Genomic DNA, 24633 nt, shown 5'->3' with positions numbered 1-24633 from the left:
AAAAAATGTTTGTACAGATAGTGAGAATATCTAATTGAGTAGAAAATTTCTACTTATAGCCAAAAAAGAAGACAAATAAAATATCATACATGTTTATAATTATGGTAATAACAGTGGACTTCCTGAGGTCATGCTTTAGAAATGGACCCCACATTAAAATTTCATAATTCTTCAAATGCCAAATAATGTTCTTATGTCCAGTCATCCCAAATCTCAGTATAAAATGTAACTGCTATGTTTTCATGAGCCAAATAACCTTTTTAAAGAATTATAAATCATTATTAAAATTTTAAATCAGAATTTAGGCAATGGAGTTTAAAAACTACACTTTAGTTTTCTGATTCATTTTCACTTGTGCATTTGTCCATAATCTGCCCCTCTACATTAATGAGATGATATTCTGAATCAGTACTCTTAATTTCTCTGTTACATCATTTTAGGGAAAAAAAATTCTTATTGACAAGTTTTAACTTCATCATTATTTTCTAAACCATTACAATAAAACTGTTTTAGTTGCCAAAATGAAAGTATATTTTGTTTAAACCACATAACTTTTTGTAAGAAGGCGTGTATTCTTGTTGATCCTTTGTTCTTGCTGAGATCATTAGCTGTGAAAGTGAGCAGATGTGAATAGGCTGAATGTCTACCTCTCTTCATCACCATACAGTCTTTGTAATGAGCAATTCCAGTGCTATACATGCTCTCAGCCTCAGCATAGTCATATTTATAGACAATATGTAAAGGTACTTATTGTCCAAAAATATACTACATAATAAAATGGCATCAGTTTTACAGACAATTTTCTAAAATGCGATTTCTATTTCTAGAATGTCTTTAAACTTCTGAGTCAACTTTCAAAGGATATTTTCTTCCACCTGAATTCTCCTCTGGATATAAAATATTGTTCAAAGTGTTTAGAACTCAGTGGGTTTGAACAAATAATATTTTTTCTATACCTTATTGTTTAAAATTGTTTTAGGTGTATCTTTTATTTTCAATGGATTTTTTTTTATTGTTTGTTTTTAAAGCACTTGAGTATAATAGAAACAACCACACATAAACACACACACACATACACACACGGATTTAAGTTTCCATTTGACTTGCTTATGGAATTAAAATAGGCAACTCATTAGCATAGAGTGGTTTTCTCTCTCATACTTTGCTCTTTTTCTGCAACCTCAGAGCACTTAAAGTGTCTTAGTTTGAAAACTATCTTTATCATTGTATTGTTCGAATGACACTTTTGTTTTATTTGGTTTTGTCAATCCCTGTAGACCAAGCCAACCAAAAATTCACTATATATACCAGGCTGGCCTTGAATTTGGGTCATTACTGCCTCAGAATTGGAAATCTGTGAACTACCACTCTTGGCTTAGAAGATTATTAAAAAGATAGAAGATAGATAGATAGATAGATAGATAGATAGATAGATAGATGATAGACAGATAGATACTTCCATAGGTATCTTTATTTCTACAATAAAATAGAAACCTCAGAAAAATCTAATAATATACAGATGTCCTAGTCCCTTTTGGACCTGGCTTCTGATTTCCATTTTGATTCTGAATTTTTTTCTATGAACATCGTTTTGGAAATAAATTAATTAAATCAGGACTCGACGAAGAGGCAATCTAAGGACTTACAGAGGCAAGGCAAGAAGATCCCAATGTCAGATCATTTAGTGCTGCATAGCCAGACTCTAAAATGAGAGTGGAGTCCCCCCAGGTTTCCTTCAGAAAAGGCACATACACTTCAGCAATTCTCAGGATTGGCTTATCACCTCAGTTTTTTTTTTCCTACCTTTTCCTCCTCATTCCTTATGTGCTGCCATGTGCCTTATTCTTTCAGCAGTTCATGCCCCTCAGCAGGAGGTTTTGCAGATACAGTTCCTCTTTTTTTAAAGAATGCGCAGGTGAGAGGTAAACTCTGGAGGATCCCAACTTTTGTAGACACCAGGACTTTACAGCTTGCCCTTTCTCCATTTTTCTATTCTGAGAATCTCCCCGAGCATATCTTCAAAGTGATACACCCCTCTAATGTTATGAGTACTTTTTCTCTTTGATTCTTTGTTGTTTAATATTTGAATTCTGTATCTAGGCATCTAGTGGCAATATCCCTTAACTTTCCATATTACAAAGGAAATAGATTTGCCTTAATGATGAAAGTTTTCTCAGTATATATTCTTTTGGCAACCTGAAATTCTCTCCTTAAAACTGCAAGATTTGTTTTCATAGCACATTATTATTTGCACTAGAAATCTATGTGTATACAGGTATGTTTCTTCACTTGTGGACAGATGTCCACAGTTAGAGTTAAACAGACATTTTTCTTTTTAATTACTTGATAATCTATCTAGCTTTTTCCTCATTTGTTATATATAAAAAATAACAGTGCTATAAATCTTGTTTATTTGTCTGTAGTTTGGGTACGGTGAATAAGTTGTATTTCCTCAAGTTTTAAAATGTTGGCATACATTGTCCTGATATGGTGAAAACTAGACTTAGGGCTTGTGGGAAGGGATGAAGGTCAGGAAGGCAGAAGTGTCATGAATGGAATTTATACTGTTATAATGGAGGTCACACAAAGGTCCTTCATACTTTTTATCATAAAAGACACACTGAGAGGCTAGAACTTTAAACCCAGAAGTTACATATGATAGACTCTTAGTATCTTGATAACTTGATCACTGGATTCTCAACCTCCAGAAGTGTGTGTATGTATATATATGTATGTATATATATATATATATATATATATATATATATATATATATATATATGTGTGTGTGTGTGTGTGTGTGTGTGTGTGTGTGTGTGTGTGTGTGTGAGTGTGTGTGTAACCCTCTGTTGTCTTTAAGTTTGTGAGACTTGCTAGGGCAGCACCAGCAGGCTTTTGCAGAGTGACTTTAAAAATAAAGTTTTAATTATATAAATTTTCTTTAAAAATATCTATTTCTACTTTAATATTTTTTTGTTATTATGTATTAGGCAAGACATGGATTAGACAAGGAAACTTAAAATGAACAGAAATATATTTTTCACACTAGAGGATGATAGGTACAAATCAAGGTGGTCGCTCTTAGACTGAGTTTCCTGCAGGCGACTACATTCTCCAGAAAGAGAAACCACCTGTGTGTTCACACAGGTGAATGGTGAGTGGCAAGCAAGCCACTGAACAGTGCATGGGTCTCTCCTTTTTAAAACACTTTATTGATTCTTTGTGAATTTCACATCATATTCATCTCCTCAGTACCACTCATCTCCCCATCACTCTATATTTGCCCTCCACCCTTGCAACCTGCCCTCTAAAAGAAAACAGGTATTTAATAATAATAATAAAAGAATAATAATATCTCATGTGGAAGCTGAGGAGTGTCACACCCTTTGCCCCAACAGCTTTACCTGTAAATGTTCATTGCAATGAGTCTTTGGTCTGATTCGATGCCTCTGGCGTCTGCTACACTATCAATATAGGATCCTTACTGGGACTTCTTTCAGATATTTTGTTGTTGCACTATGTCATGGAGATCCTGCAACTTTGGTTCAATGGGACCAGCCCCTTCATGCACTCCAGCATTTCACAGATGGGATGTAGCAATACCCAATTAAATACTCAAATTTATCCCGGTAGCAGCAGCACATTCCTTGCTACCCATCCCAATGTTCTGAGTCCCCAAATCAAAGATACATACACACTTGCACATGTACAAGCACACACACAGCCTCTATATTTTATTTGCCTAAAACACCTCAATGGCTGGACCACTTCCTAACCTCCACATGACTAATCCACCTCCCTCCAATATTCCAGAGTTATTGCTTGCTAAGTTCTATATTGCATCTTTGCTGCCCAGACCCAGCCAGACAGCCCTCTAGGGGCCTCTCTTCCCTGGCTCCTACATGGCAACTATGCTCTCAGTCCTGTACATTTTAAAGCATGGCATCTCTCCTCTCTTTCTCCTTCTCCTGGCATGGCAGGTCTCCCTTTCTCTCCCCTTTCTCCCTCTCCCTTACAAGGGAATCCCAAATGTTCTACCTCTGTCTGTGCTGCCTAGCCATTGACTGTCAGCAATTTTATTTACCAGTCAGAAATAACTGGGGACAGGATCCCTCAGTGTCTTACATGATGACTTAGTGATTCTCCTTGTACAAACAATTTTTGAGGACCCCAATCAACATAATATAAGCAGCATTAGGTCAAACCAACTACAGTGGGGTAGATGTTCAGATGGGCTAACTCAAAAACCTGAATCTGGCCCTGGATGGTAGCTGAGTTGTTAGACTAACCAGATCACTGTGCCTACCACCAGGGCAGCACTCCTGCTTTGCCTAGGTGAGGGACAGAACCAGCTCTCCTGTGTTCACACCATGGAATCCAGTTCTCCCACTGGCCTCTGTGTCTATTGTGCTGCCTAGAGTTTGTGGGGCTTGGGGAAGCTGCTCTCCCAAGTGTTGCAGCTTGCAAGGAACAGGGATTACTCAACTGCTCTCATAAAATCTCTTTTCATCATGGCTTCATTGTGTTCATAAGGCTCCTGGCATCTGGCAGCAACATGTCTTAAAGTCTCTCTGTTTTATACTACCATACTCACAACACTTGAATGTGGAGAGAACACTGTAGATGGTGGTAGTGACTTTGAGATATCCACATTTTTTTTCTCCTTCATAAAAAGTTTATCCTGCAGGTAGAATCTTTTTTATATTTCTTTTTTATTTTTGAGATTATGATATAATTGCATCAGCTCTCCCCTTCCTTAATACTCTTCCAACCCACTCAGACACTACTCCTAGCTGTTTATCAAATCCATTACCTCTTTTTTTCTTTTTTAATTATTACTCCCAACACATATAATATAATAGATATAATATATGCATATATTACAAAACTTTTCACATGCACATCTTGAGGCTGACCACATGGTACTGGATAACCAATTGTTGGGCACTTCCCAGGAGATGACTTTTTCTAGACTTTCCTTTTTTGCCTCTAGTTCTTTGTGTAAATTTGAGACCTTAGGATTTCCCCCTATCCACTTTGGTATGTCTACATTTGTACCTTTAAAGTTAATGTTCCACAATTAGAAGGATTTTTAAATCTTATGTCAGTAATAACAAGTAACACAGAAACCAGTATCAAGCTAACCCTGGTTCAAATTCATGTATTCTGCAATATTTTTTTTCTTTTCTTTAACAAGAAAAATTTCTTAATTTTTTTTACCAACTAAATAAGAAGTAGTGTCCATTTCATAGAGATAATAGAAGATTCAAATGTACTCAAATGTTCTACACCATGACAAGTAAATAAACAAAAATAGATGATGGCTCGTGCTATGTCCAGTGTCAATATGATTATTTCGATAGCAACACAGCAGAATCATCATTAACAATCCCATTAGAAATCCTTTCAAATTATTTATCTGGTGATCTAAGTCACTGACAACTCAACCAATCATTTTGTGTCACAACTTGTCCTCTCTAGATTCTGTTTGAATCCCATTACGTAAACCAAAAGCAGGATCAATTAAGGAAGGGATGGGCTTTCATACTGACAATCCTGATCTCTGTTCTCAGTAATCATTGTGAACATTTTTTCCTTGAAGTTCTCACTTAATGTTTTAGTTCATTTTCATTACCATGTTTCTTTCATTAGAGATCTACATCTTGTTGTAGAATTGCCATCATATTTAATGAAAAAAGGAATATGCAGTGATGCCCTAGGTATCTCTACAATTTCCTTTTACTGAGTAAATGTACTCATACTTTGAGGTTGATCATTGATGGGCAATGACTCACAACTTGCCCTCGTCTTCAAAAATTGCCTTTGTCAAGATGTTATTTGGAAATACCTAAAGAAACCACAGATGCTGGTGGATCAGTAAGGGAATACAGGAGCCCATACCTCTGCCTTTATGCTAAACTGTTTGTGGTATGAATTGTATTCCAAATTTCATTCCCAGTGGTCTTCAGCATCCTCTGTTATCTTTGGAGTTTTCAATTTTCTGGGGAACAGTTCCACAAATCATCACGCACTCTGAATCCCTGGTTTAGTATTTTGCTCTGGACTGTCTTAATTTCATGTATATCTATACAGTATTTCCATCACAGTGTAATAATAATTATTCTTTCCTAAGAATTTATAATAGATCATGGCTCATTGAGAGGTTTTAAGAAATTTCTCAATGCTGTTATTTTTGTTTCTCTTTTTATTGGTTAGGCTTTTCCTTAATAGAAAATGTTTATAGAGCATTCTGACTAGTCTCTCAACCCATCTTCTCTTTCTCCCATACATATCATGTGCTCTTCTCAAAACTCCTTTTCTTACATTCATGTCTTTAAGTGTCATTTTGTAAACTACTAATTTTAGTCAAGTACCTCTTCATGATCATTGGTTTGGCACTGTCCACTGGAGGCTTGTGGGCTCAATTACAGGTACACGTGTTAAGACAGTACCTGCATTTTCCTCAGAATCCATCAGAACCAGTACCAAGAGTTCAGCAGAAAGGAAATGTGTATTTATTTACATATGTATATATAGATGTATATAAAAGATCTGTATTTATTTGCACACACACACATATTACGAACATGATCTTTTCAACTGCATAAATATTGAAGCACTGTAAGCAGTTAAATTCTGAGCCAGGACATTTTATGATCTTGGAATTGAAATTACTCACGAAGTTGTAATAAAGGTCACACCAAATTTCAAAGTAGAAAGGGAACTTTATTGAAAGTGAAGAGTTAAGATAGGACAGATTATAAAGAAATGTGCTGTCAAGAGAGACAGTGGGTCACATAAATGAAGGAACTCAAGAACCCAGATAATTGCTTGAATATTCCCTTCATGGAAAAAGGATTCAAAAAAAAGGAATCAGGTTATTTTGGGTATAATTTAGGTGATTCTCTGGGTTTTTTTGATTTACAGATTTAATTTATATAGCCATTTCTTTGTTGAGCATGTGTCTTCCCAGATGCATCGTATTTTATGCATATGCATGCCCAGTTATACTTAACCATAAGGTGATAAATGGGCTCATATAGAGGACAATGTTTTCATTACTGTGCAAATCACCCAAAGCTAGTTTAGGATAGATCAGCCCATTGCCTTATAGTCTGAATGGAAATGGGATTACTAAGGGGAATAACTTATATCATTGTTGACAGCAGGTATATATAGCTTGATGTTGGAGGCAGGGTTCTGAGTACTAGGATGTTAACTGCTTTCATTGGAGAGGGGTATGTGATCACAGTGTATGCAGGGAAGGCCTTCAGTCTGCCTAACACATTGTTATAAGATGGTTTTGCACATAGCCTAAACCAAGTGGAATCACAGATTTCTAAACTATTCCCTATGCTTGCTTGCCTCAAAATGTCTAAAGGAAGTCAATTTACAACAAAGATATGACTGGAATAATTATTTTATATGGTATTTACAATCTACTTTAAGTATTTTTATTATATTGAAAAATATTGTATGCACTCAATAACTTTAAAAACAATAATGGTAGTGAAATTACCATTAAAAACTAGGTGAAGAGTTTCTTGACCAACTAGTTAAAGTAATATATGGTGAGTATGCACTAATTGATATGAATAAAATGATTGAAAATGCAAATTTGTCTTCTCCCTGTTAGTACTTTTTAAATAAGCATGTGTTTCTGTTTTCCTCTTAACCCAGCTTGCTCCCAAATACTTGAGATTGGACTATTGTATTTATTTTAAAAGTTTTAAGGGCATAATAACTGAGTAATATTACTCTATTTTCTTCCTCTACTCTTATTTGCCTACCTCCCAGTTAAAATCCCAGTGATAAAAGCATTCTAGTACTGATCTGGCTCTCTGGGCTCTAAGTGTTCATTCATGGTGTCTCCTGGACTCTCTCCCTCTGCCTTTCTCTTCTACCCCCACCCCCACCCCTACCCCCAGCAGAGAGGAAGTTCATCCCTATTCTATACCCTGCTCAGTCATTGGCTGAACAGCTTCTTTATTGACCAATCAGGTGATAACTGGGAAACGACGTTTATATAACATTGAAGCATGAGCCACTCAGGAAAAAGTTATATATATTCACACATAAAAATGCCATATTTAAAAAATCACTATCAGTCTTTGAAATTTCTGTTTAGAATAAAAACATTTAAAAAGGTAAAAAAAAGATAAGTAAGGGTCTAAATTTAAGGTGACCAAGAGAGATTTTACTAAGTGAATGCCAATCTGTCTGAAACATGAGGAATATATAGAAGTTATGGTGCATCAGCAGAGAAAACAATCCTATTATGCAGAAGGACTATAGGGAACATATGATGTTTTCCAAGAAAATACCAGCATTAAAAAATATGTATATAGTAAGTGGTAAGATAGTTCAAAAAATAACAAAGGATAAAATAACACACAGCATTGATTTTATACCATGCAGGGGAGTTTGGACTTTGCTCTATATACAATAAGAAACCACTAAAGGTTTATAAATTGAAGGAATGAGGGGTAATGGAATTTGACAAAATGACAGCAAATCAATCATGAAAAACAAGAGAGAAAGCAGAAAATCAGACATTGTTGTCAATGTCTGGGTCAGTGATCATGTTAGAATGAGAGGAGTGGCGATACAGAGAGGGGTTAAGACAGTATTTGAAGACTAGTAAGTGTGGTATGTCAAGGGATAGAGAGCAGGTTGTATTGGTTCAATGAACATAGAGGCAAGAGGAAAAAAAAATGTGAGAGTGTTAATCTGGAGGTTCACGAGAGAAAAATCTGCTGCAAAGATTTGAACCAAAATTGAAGCAAGTGTTAAGTATACTGAACGGGATGGACTCTGGTCAGTTCTACTCTGGGATCCAGGGAGTGGCTCTATTCACACTTTCAAGGGCTTAAAAAGGCAAAACCAAAATTCATTGCATTTCACAGTAGATCCAATTACAGGAAATATACATCCTGATGTACCTCCTGCCCACATGTGGTCAAGCACATCTGGTGCATGTGGGTCAAACAAACTTATTTAGGGGAGAAAACAAAACAGAACAAAACAAAATAAAGAATAAAACAATCAAAACAAACAAACAAATCAACCAATATGTGGCATGCTATTTCCCAAGAACTACAACTCCCAACATTCCAGGAAGTTACCTAGGCCTTGGGCAAGTAGGGCTTACAGGTTGACTTTGGCTCTTACATGAAGGCAGAGATAAGTGGTAGAAATAGGTAGAACTGAGTTCAGAGGTTTGGCTCTTTGCATGAAAAATGGGAATTGTAGTGAAACATTTAAATGAGTAGCATGCACAGTCAAGGTGGATGGTGAATAATTATCTATTACTGAACAAAAGACACTATATTTTAAATTGAGATGCAATATATGTATATAGGGAGATGTAAGTATGATGTATGAGAAGATGGTCTAGGACCTAATGTTTAAGTTGGTAACACATGACTATTTAGGAAGAAGAAAGAAGAGAAATGGCTAGTGACCATATCCAGAGGGAAAGTGAGAAGAATAGCTAGACAGGGCTCTGAGACTCATATAAATATTTTAATAAATGAGAAATAGCGATATACTAAAGGGATATGTATTTGTATTTCACTTTGAATATTTCCTCATGACTTTCTTTTTTTTTTTTTTTGGCTTTAAAATATCCTGAACAAAGTATACTGCTTTTAATGAGATGGTAAATGTATAAAATTTACATGTAACAGGTGGAAAAGTAAAAGGTTACCAAAGAAAAGAAAAGAGTAGTGCCTATTTGTTACAAGTTTATGACTTTTGATTTTGATTGTTTACTATACCTCAGGTACACTTTAAAGTAAGCTGTTAGGGGTTAAGTCTTTGTATGTAACTGGACACTGAGCAAACTGTATATAAGCTTTATACTGCCACGTTCAATAAAACTGTGAAAAACAATTGATAGATAACAACAATCCAAAAGAAAAAGGGAACCAGAAGAATAAAACTTTATCTGCTCATCTGTGTGTCAGGCATGTTATAGACTACACTAAGACTCTTGCTGATTTGATAATAATAATGATAAGTAAATATTAGTATATAAATTGAGCAAGGGTTAATTCTAAATATTCCCTTGAAATGGTGCATTTAGTTGTTCCAAATTCATTGTAACTGTAAATAAATTCCAAAATCTATAAGGTAAGTGTATTAGTCAGGGTTCTCTAGAATCATAGAACTTATGGGTAGTCTCTATATAGTAAGGGAATTTGTTGATGACTTACAATCTATAATCCAACTCCCCAACAATGGTCAGCAGCAGCTGTGAGTGGAAATCCAAGGATCTAGCAGTTACTCAATCCCACAAGGCAGGCAGGTGAAGAAGAGTGAGCCTTCCCTTTTCCAATGTTCTTATGTCTCCAGAAGAAGGTGTGGTCCAGAATAAAGGTGTGTAGCAACATGATTGGATCTGGTACTTGCCTTACTCTCCTGGGATTAAAGGCATGTACTACCTTGTCTGGGCCTAAGCTTTTCATAGCCACTATGCCTCAAGATCAGGATTGTAGTTCATTTCAAATACAGTCAAGTGGAAAACCAGGAATAGCCACCACAGTAAGTAGAGAAATTAATCTACTCATTATATAAATAAGAAATTTTATACAATATGAATTTTAATGTAAATGTCAAATTAATGTCTTCAATATGGGTCACATAATGTAAAACTATCTTCTTCAATCTGTGACTTTTATCAAAATAAGTTCCTCAAGTAAACAACAAACACAAGATGATAAATTAGGTTAAGACATGAAAGCTATTTTTTTAAATTTATCCTGGCCTTTGCTCTTATGGATAGAACAGCTTATTATAAATTCTTCATGTTCTGGGAACCTGAACTCTTTAGAGTGTTTTCTGTGTTATTATATAAGCTCTCATTTCTGTGATCAATCTAAATTGATTTTAGAATAGCTATAATGATTCAAGAATTCATATTATCCCTAGAGATAATCTCTGAGAGAAAGTAAGTTCATTCTTTGGCTATGTCAAATCTTTCAGCGATAATTTATTTTATAATCAGTAACACCAATGAAATGTTGCAGTTGTTTACTGTGGAATGGGAGAAGTGAATTGCCTATTCATTCATTCTCAGTCTTGCTTGTGATTTATCCTTGCCCATGAATTATAAGTTTGACACATTATTAGTAAATATTGTTAATTAGAATTTAATGCTGGTACTTCAATAAAACCTTACAAGGTGTTTGAGCTGAAAATGTACAACTTTCATTCTTAGAGTTTTCTAATTTTGTTTTTCTCTTCCCTTAAGTCCAGTGTTTGCTTCCTTACATTAAGTCAAGATAAATTGAAGCAATATTTTCTGTCTCTTTCCTTTTCACCAAGAGTTTCAGGCAAAAACATACAAACTGGTCTGGTTTCTGGGCTAACATTCTCATTGCTCCTGTATGGTTTGGCATTGATCACATGCACTTCTCTTTCAATAATATAGCCCATGATTTATATTAGAATCAATTTGATCTTTGACTCTATGAAAGGGATATCAAGTCTGATACTTTCTAAACCTTGTTTGTTCGCATTTCTGATACCCAAGGTATACAAGTAAAACCAAGAATTTTGAGGCATTATTCAGAGAAAGCTTGATAATTCTATTGAAGTTGTTCATACTTTACTGGTAGAATGAGAATTTTGCCATTTGAAAGAATTTCTCTCTTTGGAAATCAAACAAATATCTGTGGGGAAAGAGGGCCCTTTCTATAGCTATATATATATATATATATATATATATATATATATATATATATATATATATATATTCTCTTGGGTGAAACCTTAAATGTGAGACAAAATTTCATAGTTCTTAAGGTGAAGATCAGTATAAGCATCCAGACAGTGGTATTCAGACATCTATTACTAGGAAAATGTGCTGAGAAAAATCAGAGGTTTCAAAAGGTGGGGAGATTTAATTTTGCTCATGGTTCAGTTAGTCTGAGGCTACTTGTCCTGGACATTTAGCTCTGGGATGAATCAGAAAGCCATGGAGGGACAGATCTTGTCAAATGATGATGCTGTCTAAGGTATAAAACATACTCACTGAGTAAAAAGGCATGTATCAGTACTAAAACAGTCTGACATAAATATGGTAGTGTATGAATGGGAACCTGTAGAAAGGATACCTGTTTTACCAAGAAGTGATTATGAAAGGCCCCCAAGAGGGGAGACCCTCACTCAAGCCTCTGGATGTCACACCCACCCAATAACTCACAAGACACTGATCTAGATGCAAACAGCAAGAGGCTTTAATCTGGGAATCACCTGGCTGATGGTCAACTAATAACTCAAGCAGGAGCAGAGGAACTGACCCCCCAGCCCAAAGAGAGGAGGTCTTTTAAAGGGTAAAACTACAAACCAGGGGGGTGAGGGGGTAACCAAGGGAACAAATCATAAAAATAGTGGAAAGTCCCAGCCCATAATTCAGTCGGTTATGTGGAAAACATCCTGTAAACACATTTTTTTCTCAAGAATGCAATCTTGCTCAACCATTCACCTTGTCATCAGCTAGTTCCTGGAACCACCCAGATGACTTGCATCTTTCTTGGTGATCAGCTAGTTCCTAGAACCAGCTGGCCTACATTCTTGGCTCAGCTCTGGGAGACATAAAGAAAACTTTCTATACCTTTTAAAGAATTTTCTACACTTTTCAATTTTCTATACGTTTCAACAGTTTATAGGAAGGGATTCTGGCCTACCAATCCCTTTTCAAGGAAACTTTCTCACTGAAGTCAGTGCCATTAAGTCCCACTTTCCCAAGCTCTAACACCTATGAACATCACACAGGATAGAAATACAAGAGACTTTGCAGAACAATCTTGTTACTACAAGGTTTTTAATATAAAATCTCAAAGCTTTTTTTTTTTTTTTTTAGAATAGTACATACTGTAGCTTTAACTTTGAAGATCCTCAAATATTCACATGATAAAGACCTGGTAATAGTAGTTGTACCATTGAGATATTAAGATGGGCCAAAAAGTAGAGCCTGGTGAAATGTCGTTACATCATTGTTTGTTCACCATTGAGAGGATTTGGGGATCAGGACCTTCTTGCACTCATTTGCTCCCTACCTGTGGAAGGAGTAGATTTTCTCTGCTACACTCAAGTGATATAATACGCTACCTCCCTACAGATCCAAACTGATAGAACTAATCAATTATGGATTGAATCATGTAGAACTATTTGCCATTATAAATTCTAGCTTATATAAGCTGGAGGTATGATTCAATGGTTAAAAGTACCCACTGCTCTTGCAGAGCTTTCAAGTTTGGACCCTAGAACTCACACAGAGGCTCACAACTGTGTGTCACTGTGGTTTTAGGAGCTTTAACACACTTTTCTGGTCTCTATGCACAAACACACAGGGTACGTATATATCTGCATACAAACACTCACACACATAGCCATAAAAACAAATCATAAACAGTAAATCATAAGTTTCTTTTATTCTTAAAATTCCTCATTGTCTGAGCCTTAGCCTGAAGAGAAATGTTTCTGTCATTCATGGCTGTTACACACCTCTGTCCTGAAAACTTTACAGAACTAAAAATCCCCGGTGCAAGCAGTTTCCCCTTGAAAAACTGTTCTTTGTTCTGGCTCTGAGCAAACTCCCCTGCTTTTAAGCAGGGGTAATTGTTCAGCGGGAGGGGTTCAGGGCTTTTCAATCTCAGGGTGGGCTGTGGGAAAAAAGTGAAAATGTAGCCGGATCTGAATTGTAGTAATCAGATCAGACAGCACCCTGTGTATGATCAGATCAAACTGAAATCTTGAGAGCCCATTTACCATTCACTTGCTTGGCAGCAGGCAGCCAGGAACCTGGTGTGATGACTTGCCTCTCTGCATAGTAACTCACCAGCCTGATCTCAGCAGGTAAGTCCTTGGAGCAGACTGTAGGTAGCAGAAAGGTAAATGTAATAGCACAGTGAGGGTGTGAAGCAACTTCCCTTGTCCTAACCAGTTGTTCACATGATTCCTGCTATGATATTGTATTTCATCCTCTTTCTGTTCAGTCCTGCATCTTATTTTTTCCATTAAAGGTCTTTCATTTTAAACTTCAGGAGTATATAGAATTTATACAATGGTTTCACCTTCTCAAATGCAAGAACTAAAGACAGAACTTAGTCCTAATGTAGGACCAGAGGGATGGTGTCATACATTATCTCTAATTCTAGACAGCTCTATGTTGCCAGGGACAACCATCTAGCTGTGTGTACTACAACTAGTGCTGCCTGTTCTCTACTTTAGGGACTTTGATAAACCTTAAGAGCCAGAACATCAGTGGAATAGACACTTATAAAATATAAGTGGGTGACTTTATATATTTGGAACTCTGAAGGAGCTTTCCAAGAACAGATGGAGTTACTGTACTAACACTCTAGCAATTACCAAGAGAACACTTACTTAAAGATCTTTTGTCAAGCTGCATAACTACAGCACAATGTGCCTTTTAAGGTACACTCTACAGTGGGATTGTTACAAGTCTATCCTCCTGCTCTGGGTTAGCTGTAAACTTCCCAGGTAGAAGACTTCTACTTAAATAACTCCATTATAATTATTATTTTTGTAAAATATATTTTCAAAATGAACATCTAAAATGCACTAAATATAAAACCAAACTTTCTTGTTCTAAGTTCTTTCATACAGATTTTTTCTAGACAATTTTTGTGTTTCTACACAAAGACATCAATATACCTATCTGTTACAGAACATAACTGACCACTGAAGTGCCCCAGGTTGTACCCCCAAAGACTTGATGATTAGGCTCAGCATTCCAACTGGGTTGCAATCCTAGGCTTTTTAGGAGAGGACTCATTGATTCTTGCAGTCTGATTTCCTCAGTCATGTCTTTCTACTTCTCCAGTGCACCATAGCTTCCAGCAACATGTTTTCATATATTATGCCTCATCTTTTAAACATGTGCATAAAATATCTCTACTCTTGGGATACTTCCTTGCTTTTCTTCATCTTGTGAGGTTCTATTGATTCTATAAGACTCAATATTCCTGATCTATCTCAGCTGAAAAATGTCCAAGATCTTCCGTATATTTCTTGAGCATTTTTTTCAAGTCACAATTTAAAGCTGTTCAGCAATGAATATAATTACTTTCTCTTTAATCAAACCTCTGAGCAAAAATATGAAATTAACTTTTGATGAAGTAGTAGGTACATACCAAATATGATACTTTTTGCTTTTACATGCAGGAATGTATTTAATGTTCTGTGTTTTGTAAAGCAAGCAGTCTCAAAATTGTTCTTGCATAAAACTGATATTTAAATTTTTTAGTTGGAGATGAAGTAAGATTGATTGTAAGAAGTAGTAATATTCTATAGATGTTCACAGTCTTCTTGACCAAGTTCTTCTGACTAGTAGGATTTCATTAAAATCCAAAAGATTCCCATGACAATCAATGTGTTGTTGTTGTTGTTGTTGATGATGATGATGATGATGATGATGATGTTTTTATTTTTGTTGTTGTTTTGGGTTTACTTTAAACAAGTTTTTACATAATTTAGGCTGGATTCAAACCCTTCCCTGTTCTTCTTCCATTACTTCTGAAGGTTAAGATTGCACTCCAATGCCAACATACCCATATTTCACAAGTTCTGTGAATAAAAGAGATGAGAAAAATAAGAAAAAAGGGAGGAAGAAAAAGGGAGAGGGGAAGGATAGAAATGAATAAGACATTCAACCAAATAAACCATATTCTAGAGAAGTTTCTCAACTTATTCATGTTATATAGAGTTTACTGGGTTTTGAAATTCAAATGATTGTTAGAATTCTATCTTAATGATTACAATACAGTCAATAAAGTTGATAGAGTAAAAGACAAACTACAAAAAATAAATTATTTACCTAAATCTGTAAAGCCCACACTGAAGATGAGCTTCAGTCATGGACAGTTAAAAATGAAAATTATTCTTCTGAAATATAACATTTAAAAAAAACAGCATGTACTTGTACTTTATACATTGTGCAGGTTAATCAAAATTTTTTTCCAACAGATGGCTATGCACAAATATAATTACAATATGGTTAAGAAGAATTGAAGTGTCACAAAATGATAAATTATCATAAAGAGCAGAGACATAAAAACCTCATAAAGTCAACATTTATCTGACATGGTCTGTTAATTAGTAATGCTAACCACTCAGATGCTTTATCAATTTTTGTACTTGAATTTATGTATTTTCCTATATGTTATCCAGTTTTATTAAGGTATGATTGACAAAAAAATTTGCACATATTTATGTTGTATGAGATAATGTTCTGTTGTATGTACACAATGCAATAAATCTAGTTACCAGCACTTCAAATAGTACCTCTTCTGTTGTTGTGAAATACATCCTCACACTTACAAATATGTAATGTAATACTACAAACACTGTTTCTGTTGTATATGTATGTTCTCTATAGATTTTTAAAACTGTTTTTATATCCTGATTGCAGTTTCCCTTCCCTCCTTTCCTCCCAATCAGCCACCACCACTATCCCTCTGCTTCACCTCTCCCATGAGCTCCTCCATTTTCTCTTCAGAAAAGGGAAGGATTCACAAAGATATCAGCCACAGTATATCAAATTGCAGTAAAACTAGGTACCTCCTTTCCTATTAAAATTAGAGGAGGCAACTCAGTAGGAGGGAAAGGGTCCGAAAGATAGGCAAAGAGTCAGATATAGCCCCTGATGCCACTCTTAGAAGTCCATAAGACCAAGTTACACAACTGTAGCATATGTGCCGAGGGCCTAGGTCAGACCCATGTAGGCTTTCTGGTTTTAGGTTCCATCTCTATGAGTCTCTACCAGCCCAGGTTAGTTGATTCTGTGAGATTTTATGTGATGTTCCTGACTCGTCTGGCTCCTACAATCCTTTATTTCTCTCTTCTGTGGGATTCCCAAAGGTCCCCCAAATATTTGTCTGTGGATATCTGTATCTGTTTTTATCAATTGTTAGCTGAAGCCTCTCAGATGGCAATTGGTACCAGTCTATGAGTATAAGAGAATATCATTAGTCATCATTCATTGACATTTTTTTTTCATCTTAGCGTCTGACTCTGTTCCCACTTCACTGCCTTGGATACCACTACTATAAGTTTTTCATTGTTTTGTTAATATTGTTGTCATTGTTGTTGTTTGAGAAATGGTGGCAATTACTTTTCTCATTGTGTATTTAAGTTTTCCCAACATAAAGCCTTCAAGATGCATCCATCTGTTACAAATGATGGGGTTTCTTTTTTTTTAACACTGGAAGAAGCGCATGTATGTAGCTGGGTTTCATATTTTCTTATTCATTCATTTACTGATGGATACTTAGATTGCTTCCATTTCCTGGCTATTGTGAGCAACATAGCTCTGAGCACCAAAACGCCTACTCCATCTCTCTGCTGGATGGTCTTGGGCTTAAACTTTTCTCTGAGATTTATTTTCTTCCTCACAGTCTGGAGCACTGTGCCTGCAGCTGGCATTTCATTTCATTTTTCTTTGCCTTCTTTGATAACTTTCCTATTGAAAAAATTCATCCAAATGCTGAAAAAGATTAGTGTCATAAGTGACAAAAACTAATAAAATACTAAAAGGACTTTGTGATTTTCTTACTTTACAGGAATAGATAAGCCTTAGAAATTCGTAAAACACAGAGAAAATGTGGGCATACACATGACTTGCTTTGTGTAAACATTTTTGGAATGTTTGGGGTCTTTAAAAGCCTGTGTACTCCTCATGTGCTGCTTCCTCCACTACTAGAAACAGCCTCCTTGGGTTGACTCCATCATTAAAAACCAAGGGGAGGCAAGGGGAAGAAGACAGTGATGAGAGGAAGAAACACTAAGACTTGAACAGAGAGCTTAGGTAGAAATCACACATCTAGAATTCTGGGAGCAACATAAGTAGAAATAGATGCTATATCTGAGAAATGTCAATACCTTCACAACATATTAGAAAATTGCAAATTTATGGAAGTTTTCACTATGGCTTAAGTTTTGCATCTATATGAAAATGGGGACTCTACCTCACTTATAAAACAAATGCAAATTAATACTAAATAGAAATAAGAGTAATATGAATACACAGAAGTCATTTTTATAGTTAAACAAAATCTTACTGATGTAAAGCATCACACAAAATGCAAGGAATATAAAACAACTGAGTTGACATAGTTTGTTTTGTCACAGGAATTTCATACTATTTTAACAGGAAATCTTGTAGTGGGATACATCCCTTTATCAGTTTAAGTGAGAAATTTGATTATCCACACAGATGCAGGAGAGTCTTTTCAGATTTTCGACACCTTTATTTTATGATATGAACTGTTGGCAGAATTGAAATTGGACTTAAACAAGGAAATAAGGAAATAATTTAAAACTCTACCTCATGGTAGAAGTCTAGGTGAATTGTGGGTGTGACAGATTGCTTGGTATCACCATTTTATTCTACTTTTTGATCAATTCCTATAGTCTAAAGAAGGACTAAAGTGAATGAAGAGAAATTAAATATAAATTCCATTATTCATATATATTATTATCTATGTAGAAAATGCAAGATCATTGAGCATTAAGCTACACAAATCAATAGGAGCTCTGAGATTTATCTTTTCACACAATCAATTTGCAAAAGCCAATAGCATTTCTGTCTTCCAAGCAAATGGGAGTAAAACTTATGATTGAAAGTAAGGTTAACTTTGCATTGTAAAATAGTGTACTAGTTATGTTGGTTAGTTGTAACTGTCAACTTGATAAACACAGAGTCACCTGGGAATAGAGGCTTATGTTAGGACTTATATTTAGGAAAGCAGGCAAGCAAGAATCTTGGAAGCTGTCCTCTGTTCTTGAGTTAGCATGTGACACTCTTGTTCTTGCCTTGACTTCCATAACATGATTGGATACAACCCTGAAGTGCTAAGCCAAATAAGCCATTGTCCCTCGAGCTGTTTCAGGTAGGAATATTTGTAACAACAACAAAAATGAGACTAATTGGTATCTTAGGGTTTTACTGCAGTGAACAAGTACCATGACCAAGGCAACTCTTACAAGGACATTTAATTGGGGCTGGCTTACATGTTCAGAGGTTCAGTCCATTATCATCAATCAAGAAAGGAGCATGAAAACATCCAGGCAGGCATGGGGCAGGAGGAGCTGAGAATCCTACATCTTCATCTGAAGGACACTAAGAGAAGACTGGCTTCCAGGCAGCAAGAACAAGGGTATTAAGTCCATGTCCACAGTGACACACCTACTCCAACAAGCCCACACCTCCTAAGGGTTCCATGTCCTAGGCCAATCGTATAGAATCTATCATCCTGGGTGAAAAGATGGCTTAGCAGTTAAGAGTACTGGCTGCTCTTCCAGAGGCCCTGAATTCATTTCCCAACTACTACATGGTAGCTCACAGCCATCTATAATGGCATCTGATACTCTTTTCTAGCAGGCAAGGGTACATACAAACAGAGCACATGTGTACATAAAATAAATAAGTAAATCATTTAAAATAATGACACTAGAACATTGCCTCTAATTAAACAAATCCAAGGACTTCAAGTTTTTTCCAGAAATACTCATGATACATTTTTTTAGAATAAAACATTATTTTTAAATTTATTCTTTAATCTTCTTTTACAGTCGAGACTTTATCCCTATCCTGGTCCATTGTCTGACTGTTCCATATCCAACACTTTACCAAAATCCTGTCTCCAAGAGGATGTCCCCAACCCTCCTACGCCACAAGACCTCCTCATCTCCCTGGGGCTTCAAGTCTCTCTCGAGTGTTAGATACATCTTTTTCAACTGCATCCTGAAGGCAAACTTAAATAAACTACTTTTTTTTTTTAAAAGATAGTAACGTTACTACTCAAAATGTATTGATGAAAATCACTGATCCTCATAAACTCAGATACAATTAGTCTGTTTCAGTACTTTAGTTTGAAATTGTCCCAAAAGGTTTTCTTTATCCGTATTGCTTGGGAAATCCATACATACTCTATGATGTCTGGGCAACAAAGCCAGGAGGCATGCAAGAATTCAGGAAGTTGAAGATATTACAGGTAATCATAGCAAAAAAGCCATACAACTTTTAGAGTCACATAGGATGATATACAAGCAAATGCTGGAAAACACACAGACATATACTAGTCACACATGGTGGGCAACAGGCATGCATACAGAAAACAGGCCATAAGGAGGCACACGCAATTATACCAGTTGGCTGTCAAAAGGCACTGAACTCTGACCCCAGGACACATTTCTATAATACCAATGAAAGTAGCATTTTTCCAAAAATAGTGGTATAATGATTATATCACTGATTCCCGATATGTCATTTGTCAACTATATTTGTTGACTGATTTGTGTGTTAAATGCCAGGGCCAGGTGTATTTTAACTGACTCAGACTGTATATCCTTATCAGTGCCCTCATTCCTAATTTAATTGGCTCTCAAGTTCTCCTGTTATGTACATACCCTATAATATAGACATTCTAATCTTTTAAAAATGTTCTCAAATTCGATTTTAATATTAGATTGAAAATAATGTGGATTTTAAGTTACATGATATTACAATAGGAGTAATGTGGATTTCTTAAACAATGTGTATCAAAAAATTATAAAATATAAATGCTATTAATTTAAGCAGTATATAAATTCTATAAAATATAATCAAATAGCACATATGTCAAACCACTATCACATTCTGACTGGAAGAATTTATAGCTTGTATCATAGACCTAAAGTTAGAGACAGGAAACCTTTGACAACATTATTTTTAAAATTAACTTTTTTATATTAAAAATTAAAATAAGACTAGAATACCCTAGTTTAAATACTAGGGTAAATTATTAAAGCCACACATTGTTTTTTCATAAAGTCATCATGAAAGAAAGAATAACAATTATTGACACGTTTAAATGCTATCATTTCCCTTCCAAAAGAACATCAAGACAATGCTTTGGGTATCAGTGTCCATAGAACAGTCATTTCCAATGATGCCACTGGTAATCGAAGTTCCAGAATTGTCAAAAAGTGGAATAATGGCTCCTCTTTTGGATTTATCTAATGTACGCAATAGACTTATAGAAGCATCATGTTTAAATTTTATCAATAAAGTTAATAAAGATATAAAATATATTTTGTTAAAAATCAAGTAGATTGCCAATAAAGAACATAAAATTCAATAAAGTGAGCATAATGACTGCCTAAGAGGATGATTTCTTTGACATTCTAGGTAATGAGCTTGTAAACTAATAAGAAAACTATGACAAGCATATCTAATTATGTTGTGACTGAATCTGTTGAGAGGAGAAAATTATTTTTGGCTGGGCGAATAATTCACTAAGAATGTAATAACTGAGTTGCTGCTTGACAAAAGGACAGGGCATAATAAGCATTGCCTAGAATGAGAATTGGTACAGGTGGAAGACACTGCATGTACACAAAGGCACAGAGGTGAGAGATGAGACATTCACAGATGAGACATTGGATTGAATGTGGCACCCAGGGACCACACAAACAGAATGCCAAATGACATGTTGTAGTGTATAGGCTTTACTTATGAAACAATGAACCAAATAGAATAGAAAGATTATTCTGAAAGCAGGTTATAGGATGCAATTTATAAATGATAAACAATGTGGGGGCAATAACTCAATCAAAAACATAATAACTTTCCAAACACTAGCATTTGTGATAGATAAGATTGATGCAAGAAAGGCTGAAGGATTCAGTTCATTAGCAAGCTAATGTCTATACATAGGAAATAGTTCACTGGATGAATTGTTTGCTGATTGTCAGGTACTAGAGTTAACCATGAAAGAAATCTCTAAAAGAAAACTCTGCCTTTAAAAGTTTATTGAGAGAAAGTTGGAGATGGATAATTAGCAAAAATATAGTAGAACTTAAAATGAGTTGCAAAGTCAGTGCTAAAATGATATCCACAGTAGTGAAGATGTAAGCTTGATTAGGAACACATGATGATGTGTTTCCTCATCTTTACACCAGATGAGTGAAGACAGAAAGAGATGAGGTAGTGAGTCCTCAGCTATTTTATTGACAGTAATCTTGACACAAGGCATGTCACTAGCAAATGCTTTTGAGATATAAGCATGTTGGTGACTTTATGTATGTGAGGGTGAGACCACATCACAGAGAGACTATACAAGAGTCTATGTGTGTCCCATGTGAGGGCCTTAGATTTAATTCAGCAGATGAAGAGAGATATCAGAATCCTGGACTATAGATGTCTCATGTCTTAGGTGTTAACAGGTTTACTATCATTACCATATTCGAGAAAGTACACTGTGGACATGGGGAGAATAGATAGGAGGTAGTCAGATCAAAGCCCAGGGAGAAGCTGACACTTCACTTAAGGTGGAGTCATCATGACTGTTAGGAAAATCAAGAAAAAAAATTCATATTGATGTCAAGGATGATAATACTGGTTAGAGCCATGCTAAGTTTTGAATGTAAATAGTATTTGCAGGTAGATGTTTAAAATACAAATTTATCAGTCATATTCCTCAGATAATATTCAAATTATTCAGAAAATCTTTTTAGTGAAAATTTGCTGAAATTATAAAGAAATGAAAAGCATCTTGGTATAAAAAGCTGAAACATTAAACCATTTTAAAACTGTCAGAAGACACACTAGATCTTTTCTTTGTCTAATCTTTTCTGAAGACATGACTTTAGAGACTGACCAGGGATTTTCTCTATCCAAGTATCTTTGATATGACATTCCCGGCATGAAAATAATGATCACTTATCACAAGTGATTATGTTAAATAATAGTATATTTGGTACTAACAAAATAAGTGTTGGCTGTAAAATCCCATTAACCATATAAGTCTACTCCATCATCCGGGAGCTTTTACATTGCTCACTGCTGCTTGGGGACAGATAGGTTATTAGAAGTCTGACATTATAAGTAGTCACATAAATAACTGATCACATTTGGAATATAGCAGCTTTACCTGCAAGTGGTTCCGATCTTCAGGCTGTGTTTTAGAACAGTGATGTAAAAATCTCTGAGAATGACAATCAAACCATTCTAATTCCAGAATTGAGGCAAGAGTGAGGAGACAGAATTTACCGGAAGTAAACATCCTCCTGGAAAGCACTCATTACATAATTTTTGGTGCCATATCTAATAACAAACCAGCATCATTAAGAGAGTCAAAGTGACCACTCCATGAATGGTTGTTAAGTTTAGATGAAATCAAGGCTCAACAAATTCTAAACACAGAACAAAATATTGTATTCAAAAGATTAATGAATCTGATTGGCAAAAAAAAAAAATCTTGAAGCAAAAGGTGCAAAGTAGCATGCAAGAGTAATTAACCTACTGAATCGTTTAGACACACGGGGACTCATTATGAGTTCTTGGGTTGTGTGTTTTTGTCTGGGTAGATGTTTTATTGACAGAAGGTGCACCTTATACTAAGCCTCAGAGTGAGAAAGCTAAAATCTCATTTGCAAACCAGAAAGCCCGAGCCTCAAAACATTAGAAGAGTCAGTTCTTTTGAACAGCTTTCAAATCATTAGTAAACAAAAATGGAGAGGCCCCGTGAGAAGACAGAATTCTCTACATTTATTGTAGCAGGAGTAAGGAAGATGAGTTGTTGCTTGGCACATTAGTCCTTATGTCTAGACGTACAGGACCATACAATTACTGCTACTCACACCAAACAGAGGAAGCCTGAGATAGCTTCTGTTATCTTTGATTCCCACCTTATTCATTTTTTTCATTCATAGACTTAGGAAAGAGTATGATAGTGGCTTAATTTCTGTGTATTAGCACACAGAGACCATTAACATGGAAGAAATAAGACTCATATTAGTCTGACTTCTCAGTATCGCCTCAATAAATGCATGTACTAATGTAAAGCTTGACTTACTTAGCTCTGGTATACTACTCTTTTGAAGGAGGCTTTTATTGATTGAAAATATGGATCTTGTCATTGAGAATAAGTCTATATGGGTAATGCTATACAATACATTTTAGACCGGCCACATCATGGCCTTTAAAGAACCAATAAGATAGACTACTGAGGGCAAACTGCAAGATAATTCATAAGCTTCAGGTTGCTTGATTTACAACCTGGTAGTCTTAATACTATTGTTTTGCTGACATAACTTAGAGGCAACCACTGTGACCTGATGTTTAGAAATTGTCATGAGAGAGCTGCCTTTCTTTCCCGAGTGAACTTAGTGAAGAGATACTTATTAACTACCCTCCTAAGGAGCTATGGACTTTGTAGCTTCATTTGATTTGTGTTTTCTGGAGTTAAACATTGATCCACACTCCAAGAAATTCTATTCTGCAAAAATTATACATAATATTTATAATGCAAACCAGTACAAACTTTGTGTCACACCTGAGAGTGAATGTCTCATAAACCTGACATACATATAATCTATGTTAGAATAACCTAACTTAATTATCATTTGATTATATAGTCCATGAACAAGGAATCAAAATCTCTTAGTAAATTTTAGAAATCTTTATTTTTAACATTGATTTGGCATTAGATATGACAGCATGAATTCTGTGATAAGTTCCAGAACATCACTTCCAGGTAATTTTCTGTCCTCAGTCTTGACTTAATCCTGGATCTAGTTAGAAAGCTTTGCTTATATTTGAGTCTAGCCCTCAACAATTCT

At 35.5% G+C, this 24633-nt stretch overlaps 1 protein-coding gene across 1 annotated transcript in view; it reads left to right on the top strand.

Annotated features, from left to right (window-relative positions):
• Epha6 (EPH receptor A6) overlaps window positions 1–24633 on the top strand; it is an 851223-nt gene that overhangs the window by 190281 nt on the left and 636309 nt on the right. The window lies entirely within an intron of this gene.

The sequence above is a fragment of the Arvicanthis niloticus genome, chromosome 12 (assembly GCF_011762505.2).
Source record: "Arvicanthis niloticus isolate mArvNil1 chromosome 12, mArvNil1.pat.X, whole genome shotgun sequence".
Taxonomy (NCBI): Eukaryota; Metazoa; Chordata; class Mammalia; order Rodentia; family Muridae; genus Arvicanthis; species Arvicanthis niloticus.
The sequence above is the reverse complement of the archived record's forward strand: the minus strand, read 5'-3'. Positions and strand labels throughout refer to the sequence as shown.